Raw genomic sequence first — 8,096 nt, 5'->3', positions numbered from 1 at the left:
GGGGGGAGGAGGGAGCTAGAACACAGAATTTACTGCATAAGATATGAGAATGAGAAGGAAACTTAGAACAGAGAAGAACATCGAGTGCTAGAACTGGGAAAGACCTCAGACCACGATGGAACATAGAGAGGTGGAAGGGGCATTAGCTCTACACCCTCACTTTATAGATAATGTGGCTGAGGTCCAGAGAAGGCAAATGACTTGCTCCGTCCTGCCTCTGTCATTTGATCACCTTGGTGACCACTGGCATCTCTCTGGGGTTCAATCACCTCATTTATAAAATAAAGGGTTTGGATTAGGTGGTGTTTCCTGGGGCAGCTAGATGGCTGTGGTGCAGTGGATAGAGTGTTGGGCCTGATGTGCAGAAGATATCTTCCTGAGTTCAAATCCAGTTTCAGATACTTATTAGCTGTGTGACCCTGGGCCTCAGTTTCCTGTTTGCCTCAGTTTCATCATCTGTAAAATGACCTGGAGAAGGAAATGGCAAACCGCTTCAGTATCTTTGCCAAGAAAACCCCAAATGGGATCACGAAGAGTCGGACACAACTGAAACAATCCTCCCAGCTCTAAATCTGTGATCCAAAGAACACAGAGCTTATGAGTGGCAGAGCCAGGACTAGAACCCAGGCCTTCTGACTTTCGGTATTGTACTTGTTCTCTGACACCACGTGGGCCTTCCTGTGTTTCCTGTTGGTTACCAGTGTGATGGGAGTTGGGTGTGTCATTGTGATCTCAGTCAAATGCTGGATAGCTTGATGTTTTTAGTACACTGTGTAATAATAGTCTGTGTAGAAGACCATTGACCTTCTCGTACAGCACTTTTAAATCTGTTAGCACTTTGATATCTGTTATCTTGTTTTATTTGTCCCCCTCATCGCCCTTCCCCTTTGTTAAAGGCCCTTCGTAACTTCCCCAGCTCCCCACAGCCTTCTAACAGAGAATCAAAGAACCTTAGATCTGGAAGTGACATAAAAGACCATCTAGAATTGTAGAATTTGGAGTGGGGGGGGGACCTTAGAGATCGTTTATTAAACCCTAGTATGTGCCAGATATTATGCTGGGTATTGGTAGGGGTATAGCCCTAGTCCCCAAGGAGCTAACATTGTATTGGGGGAAATCTATATACATATAGATCTATATGTTGATCTATATGTATATATGTATGTATATATATGTAGTATTCTATAACCCTATGCAACAAAATCACATGAATATGTATACACATACATATGTATGCATACATTTATATAATAGGTATGTGTGTGTGTATGTGTATGTGTGCACACGTGCACTTTTGTACTGAACAGAAGGCACTAGCAGCAGAAGGGGTGGGGCAGGTGAATTGGGAAAGGCATCTTGTAGAAGGTGGCACTTGAACTGAAGGACATTAGGGATTCTAAGAGGCAGAGATGAGGACATAGTGCATTCCAGGCATGAGGAATACGAAAGTACAGAGGTGGGAGGTGGAGTATTGTGTATGAGGAACAGTAAGACCTGTTTGACTGGACCCTACGGGATGTGAAAGGAGTAATACATCATGAGAAGGGAAAATAGATTGGAGCCAGGTTGTGAATGGTTTTAAATGTCAAAGGTAATAAAGAACAATTGGAGTTTATAGAATTGGGGGGAGCAGTTAATCTAGCCTAATATCCTCATTTTTAACAGAATAGGATACTGAGGCCTAGAGAAATGAAATTGTTTTTCCCAAAGTCACATAGCTGGTATGCAGGAGAGTAGATTCAAACTCTAAAGAATTATTTATTTCACAACTTCCACTAAGACATTTTCTCCTTTCAGGATGCTTGAAGATTTCCTAATTCAGCATGCTTACGACCTAATTCAGCACACATCTTAGTGTGGTCATTCATATTTCGGGATTACTATAACTATATGAAACTTTTTCAGCCTTTGGGGCCTTGACCAGTTATTGCCTCTCCTAGAATATGAAAATGCAGAGTGAAAAGGGACCTTCGATGCCATTTCATGTGACCCTTCCTTCCTCCAAAAACCCTTTGATGGATAAGAATCTAAGGCCTGACCTCTCCAAGGTCACACAGGTAGGAACAGCCAGCTGCTCTTGTCCTCTGACTTTAAGCACCACTCTCTTTAGAAATGAACAGTGGCAGATCTGATTAAAAAAAAAAGATTCTATTTATGTCCCTCTGTCATGCATATTTGTTTGTTGTCAAGGGGTTACATAACATTTGTGGTATATTCACCAGAACAAAACTTCTTTTGCCTAGGCTAGAAGGGCCCAGGAACTGTCAAATAAGAAACTAATATTGAGATGCCAGCTGACAGGTGTGTCTTGTGGGGGTGGAGGGAGGGGACGGTTACTGAGGGAAGGAATCCAGGAAAGGGAGGATGGGAAGGAAACAGGCTCCAGAATGGCCCGACAAGGAGCAGGCTATGCTGGAGCCTGCAGAAGGAGTCCTACCAAGTATTGATTGAGTATCAGACTATGATAGGCTTGAGTACTCTGGAGATATAAGGAGAACATAGCATTTGGTCGCTCCTCTCAAAGAGTTTATAATCTACTTGAGAAAACAAAACAAATATGCACATAAGGGCAGTAAAAGACAGTGACTGACTGTGAGGTACAGTGAAAAAAGCCTTGGATGTGAGAGTTCAAAGGCCAGGATTCTAGTCCCAGCTCTGACTCTGACTATGACTGACTATGTAATTTTTCCTCTCTGAGCCTAACTTTTGTTCTTCGTAGCATGAGGCGGTTGGACTTAGATGATCTCTAGAGCCTGTGACTGGCCTAGTATCCAATGTTCTAAAGTCACTTCCTGCTCTAGCTTTCTATGTTCTAAGAGTATACGTTCTATATTCTAACATTCTGTGGTCTAAGGGGCCTTCTAGCTCTGATAGTCTAAGTACTATGTTCTAATATTCTATAGTCTAAGGATTTTTCTGCTCTAATTTTGTGAGTGTTATATTCTAACTGCCTATGAGATGAGACTAGATTCCAAGCATATGTGTAGACTGCAAGTTCCATTTGGTGGAGAGAACTGGGAAGAACTTAACTGTGGTCTGAGCTGCTAGTATAAGGCTTCTCTTATTACTGTGGTTATAACAGAACAGCAGCCTGCTCATCAGAATGTCTGACCCTTTTCTCCAAGCCTTTGTTTTGGCTCTGGGTTTCAATTTGAGGGTTGGGTCAGAGTGAAAAGAGGATGTGAAACTTTCAAAACTGAGCGTGGCTGGGTAAAACTGCAACAACATATTTGGCACTGCCCAGATTGCACCCAGGCAAACTGGTTCTTGGTGAGTTTGGGATGGTGCCCATAGTGGCTTGATTGCAAGGCCAGTCTGTGGCTAGAGCTGTCCTGAGGCCTGGAACTTGTTAGAAACCCGGCAGGCCACAGCTCACTTTCTTAGTACAATAGAACTGATTTTCTGGCAGCAGGGAGGGTTTGATACAATGGGAGAAAGTCATTCGGGCAATAATAATAGTAATAACCTAGCAACAATTTTTTTCTTGTCCATTACCTTATTTAATGTTCATAGTTCCCTTCCCATGAGGTAGGGAACATTAGTATAATTAACCCCATTTGACAAATGAAGAAGCTCAGGCTATTCACAGATTCACAAAATGTCAGCATTAGAAGGGACCTAAAAGGTTATCTATGCATCCCCCTCAGTTCACAGAGTAGAAGGAACCATAGGCCCAGAGAATTGAAGCGACTTGCCAACCTGGGTAGACAGATTGTAAGTTGCTGAGGAAGACTCTAACCCAGGGCCTCTGGCTTTACATTCAACGTTCATTTTAGTGTGCTCTATTTTTATTCATTCATCCAACCAATATTTACCAAGTGCCAGTCCTCCTGTATGAGTTTGCACAAGGGCTGTTCTCAACAATACTTGCTTCAGAGAGAGTACAAATAAGATTGCTTGGGGAATATTTAAAATACTTAAAAAAACAAACTTCTCAAGTACATTCAAGAAATTTTAAAATGCCATCTATATATGATTAAGAAGAGATGGCCTGGCTGGTGTTGTGAAGAAAATATCTGAGTAGGAGTCAGAAGGTTTAGGTCTCTTCATTTCCTTCTCTGGATGTCAGGTTGCTACTTTGTCTTCTTGAATGATCTTTAGGTCCCTTCTAGTACTAATATTCTGTGAGTTAGTGGATTAATTATAAGTGGATCAATCAATCAATCATTTGTTCAGTAACAGAGTTGAGAAAACAGATTTTTAAAATCTCAGTATGTTATTAATTACCCACATTTAATGAGATGACATTTGCTCAGTCGTTTTTCAGTTGTGACCTCATTTGGGGTTTTCTTGGTAAAGATGCCGGAGTGAGTTGCCTTTTCCTTCTCCAGCTTGTTTTACAGATGAGGAAACTGAGGCAAACAGGGTTAAGTGACTTGCCGGGGTCATACAGCTAGGAAGTATCTGAGGCCAGATTTGAACTCACAAAGGTGAGTCTTCCTAATTCCAGCCTTGGCACTCTATCCACTGTGCCATCTAATTGCCCTGAGATGACATTTACCATAAGTGTAAAACACCTTCCCTTGGGTGCAAAAACTGCACAAGTACAGGGATAGAGAACTTTGGTTAGATCACAAATCATAGTGTCCTGAAGGCTCCCATGGATAAGTACAGAGATGGGGCCTAGACCTGTGCTTTCATTGGTATGGGAAACAACCCCAGTGAAGCAATTCCCTCTCCCAGTAGGGGTCATTACCTTCTTAACTCTCGAAGCTCACATGGTAGCAAAAAACAAACAAACAAACAAAACCCTAACTTCATTTAAACTGTGTGAATATGAAGTAGTATCTAGATGAAGGAAGCAGTCATTTAATTGTCCTTTATTTACCCTGACTAAACCATATCTAGGGGATCCTATTCAGTTTTTGGTCCAGAATTTTAGGAGTGATGTGGACAAGCTGGAGCATATCCAGAGGAAGGTGATCCGGATGGTGAAGGGGCTGGAGACCCTACCACATGAACAAACAGGGGATATTTAGCCATGAGGAAAAAAGACACTGGGGGACTTGATTTTTGTCTTTGAGTACTTGAAGGACTGTCACGTGGTAAAGGGATTGGACTCAGTTCTGCTCAATCCCAAATGGTAGAACTAAATCTGATGGATAGATGCTGTAATGAAGCAGACTTTGGCATAAAAACTTGCAGAGAGATGCCCCAAAGTAGAATTGGCTACCTTGTCAGGTAGGGTGCCCTTCATGACCGGAGGCCTCTGAGTGGAGCCTAGAAGGTCACTTGCTGGGGATTTCTTCGGTGGGATTCCAGTTCAGTTCTAGACTAACTCAGATGTTCTCTGTCCTTCTAACTCTCAGATTCCATGAGTTTATTTTGTGAACCAATGGTGTGGACTGCTTTGGGAAGTGGTGACCACCTACCCTTGGAGACATGCAAGCAGAAGCTAATTCTGTCAGGGGTGTTGAAGAAGAGATCGCCAAATGGGGTGAGAGGTTAGGAGAGACGGCCGATAAGGACCATTTTCGTTCTGAGATTTAGTGACACTGTGTCCTTGAACATGTGAGAGAATAAAAGTGTATTTCTTTTTTTTTTAAGTTGTTCTTGAAGTCAGACTTTTCTCCAGTTCACACCAGCCTTCACCCCAGTGATCTGTATTGAAGGTTTTTCACTGTATTCCCAACTGGGGAGCTACCCAGGAAATCAGTCTCTTAACAGCTCTGGGCTACAGGGTCGGGGAGAGATGGAAACCCAGAAATAGAGCAAAAAGGTTAAACAGTTTTCCAAACTATTAGTCCTGTTCATCAGCTGTCCTTCCCAGGCCTTCTCCAAGTGACTTATGACCTCCCAGAGAGAAAATAATGAGTCTTCTCTGCAAAGACTATTAAGACTTTATTCCCTCCCCCAATCATTGCACTTCCTGTAATCTGGTTTCCATCACTCTATTCAGTAATAATAACAATTTCCCTTTCTATAGTACTTTAAAGTCTATAAAACACTTTCCTTACAGCCACCCTAGAAGGAACAGTAGTGCAAGTGTTGCTAACAAGATTGACTACAGTGGATAAAGCCATCTCTAGATGGCTTTTCTGTGATCTCTTTTCAGCCCTCCTCAAATGTCCCATGGCTTCTCTCCCCACCTCCCTCAGCTGAGAACTTTGCCTCATATTGTACAGAAGATATTGAAAGTCTTTTGCCGTGAGGTTCCTCTTTCCCCTTCTTCCCTGTCTCATATCACTCAGATGACCCCTGCCACTATCTCCTCCTTTACCCCTGTCTCATATGATGAATTGGCCCTACTCTTTACCAAGGCTCACCCCTCACCCCTGTTCAAGTGATCCCATTCCATCCCATCTCCTCCAACAGATTGCCCCCTCTGTCATCCCCATTCTCTCACTTATCTTTACTTTCTGTCTACTGGCTTCTTCTCTGTTTGCCTATAAACATGTTCATGCCACCTCTATCCTCAAAAAACCCTCACTTGATCCTTCTATATCTAATAAGTGCCATCCTATGTCTGCCTTTTGTGGTTAAATTCCTTGAGAGGGCTATCTACTGATAGGTGCCCCCACTTTCTTTCCTCTCACTTTCTTCTTAACCCCTTACAGTCCAGCTGCAGATCTCATCATTCCTCTGAAACGACTTTTAATGATCTCTTAATTGTCAAATCCAATGGCTTTTTTGAAATGGCCTTTTTGAAATCCTCATTGTCCTCTGTTTCTCTGCAGTCTTTGACACTGTTGACTAACCTCTTCTTGATATTCTCTTCTCTTAGGTTTTTGGGATACCCCTCTTTTCTGGTTCTTCTCCTTTCTGACTACTTCTCAATCTCCCTTGCTGGATCCTCATCCAGGTCATGCCTTTTAACCATAGGTGTCCCATAGGGTTCTATTCTGGGCCCTCTTCTCCCTTTGTATTATTCACTTGGTGATCTCTTCAACTTCTAGTTTAATTGTCGTCTCTATGCTGGTGATTCTCAAATCTACTAATCCTGCCCTAACCTCTCTGCTGACCTTTAATCTTGTATCTACAACTGCCTTTCAGACATCTTGAACTAGATGTGTAATAGACATCCTAAACTCGACATGTCCAACACTAAACTCATTAAAGCCTCCTTTTAAAGCCTCTCCCCACCCCAAACTTCTCCATTACTGCAAAGACACCACTTATTCTCTCAATCTTCTAGGCTCACTCCTAGTCTCCTAGGTGCCATCTTCAACTCCTACATCTTATCCTTCCCCCTTCCCCCACCTCCCATTCCAGTCTGTTTCCACTGACTGTCAATTTCACCTTTGCAACATTTGTGGAATATGTACCTTTCTCTCCTCTGATACTGCCACCATCTTGGTACAGGCCCTCATCACTTCAAGCTTGGTTTATTGCAATAACTTATTGGTGGGGCCGCCTGCCTCAAATCTCTCTCCATTCCATTTCATCTTCCTTTCAGCCTTGAAAGTGATTTTCCTAAAGCACAGGTGACATCGTGTCATTCCCCTCATACTCAAAAAACTTCAGTGACTCCTTTTCACCTCCAGGATCAAATACAAAACACTGTTTAGTGTTCAAAGCCTTTTGTAACCTAGCACCACCTCCCAATCTCTTTCCAGGCTTTTTACACCTTCTCCCCCAACCAGTACTCATCAACCCAGTGACTCTGGCTTCCTGGCTGTTCCTCAAACAAGACACTCCATCTCCTGGCTCTGGAATTTTCTCTGGCTTTTCCTCATGCTGAGAATTCTCTCCCTCCTCATCTTCTGTATCCTGGCATCCCTGGCTTCCTTCAAGTCTTAACCAAAAATCTCATCTTCTACAAAAAACCTTTCCCACCCCCTCTTAATTCTAGCACCTTCTTACCCTTAAATACTTCCTATTTGTCCCACACATGGCTTGTTTGTACACATTTGTTTCCCCCATTAGATTGCAAGTTCCTTGAGGGCAAGGACTATCTTTTGCCTCTTTTTGTACTCCCAAGCACTTAGCACAATGCCTTACACACAGTAGGTGCTTACTAAATGCTTATTTACTGACCCTCTGGCTCACACTCATTGTGTGATCATGGCTAAGCCATTTACCCTGCCCAAGTTAATAATACTGGTAAAATTAAAGAGGCATCTTGTCATGATGTATAGAGAGATGGACTTAGAGTC

General features: G+C 42.6%; 1 long non-coding RNA gene across 1 annotated transcript; it reads left to right on the top strand.

Moving 5' to 3' along the window:
• The first annotated feature begins 1,447 nt into the window (after positions 1-1,447).
• Positions 1,448-5,543, top strand: LOC114034198. The gene is made up of 2 exons (XR_003568070.1): positions 1,448-2,057; positions 5,310-5,543. It is a non-coding gene; the product is annotated as an uncharacterized LOC114034198 (long non-coding RNA).
• The last annotated feature ends 2,553 nt before the right edge of the window (positions 5,544-8,096 follow it).

This window comes from Vombatus ursinus, unplaced genomic scaffold (genome assembly GCF_900497805.2).
Source record: "Vombatus ursinus unplaced genomic scaffold, bare-nosed wombat genome assembly UNPS02008491.1, whole genome shotgun sequence".
Classification (NCBI taxonomy): Eukaryota; Metazoa; Chordata; class Mammalia; order Diprotodontia; family Vombatidae; genus Vombatus; species Vombatus ursinus.
This window is presented reverse-complemented; position numbering and strand designations above follow the sequence as displayed.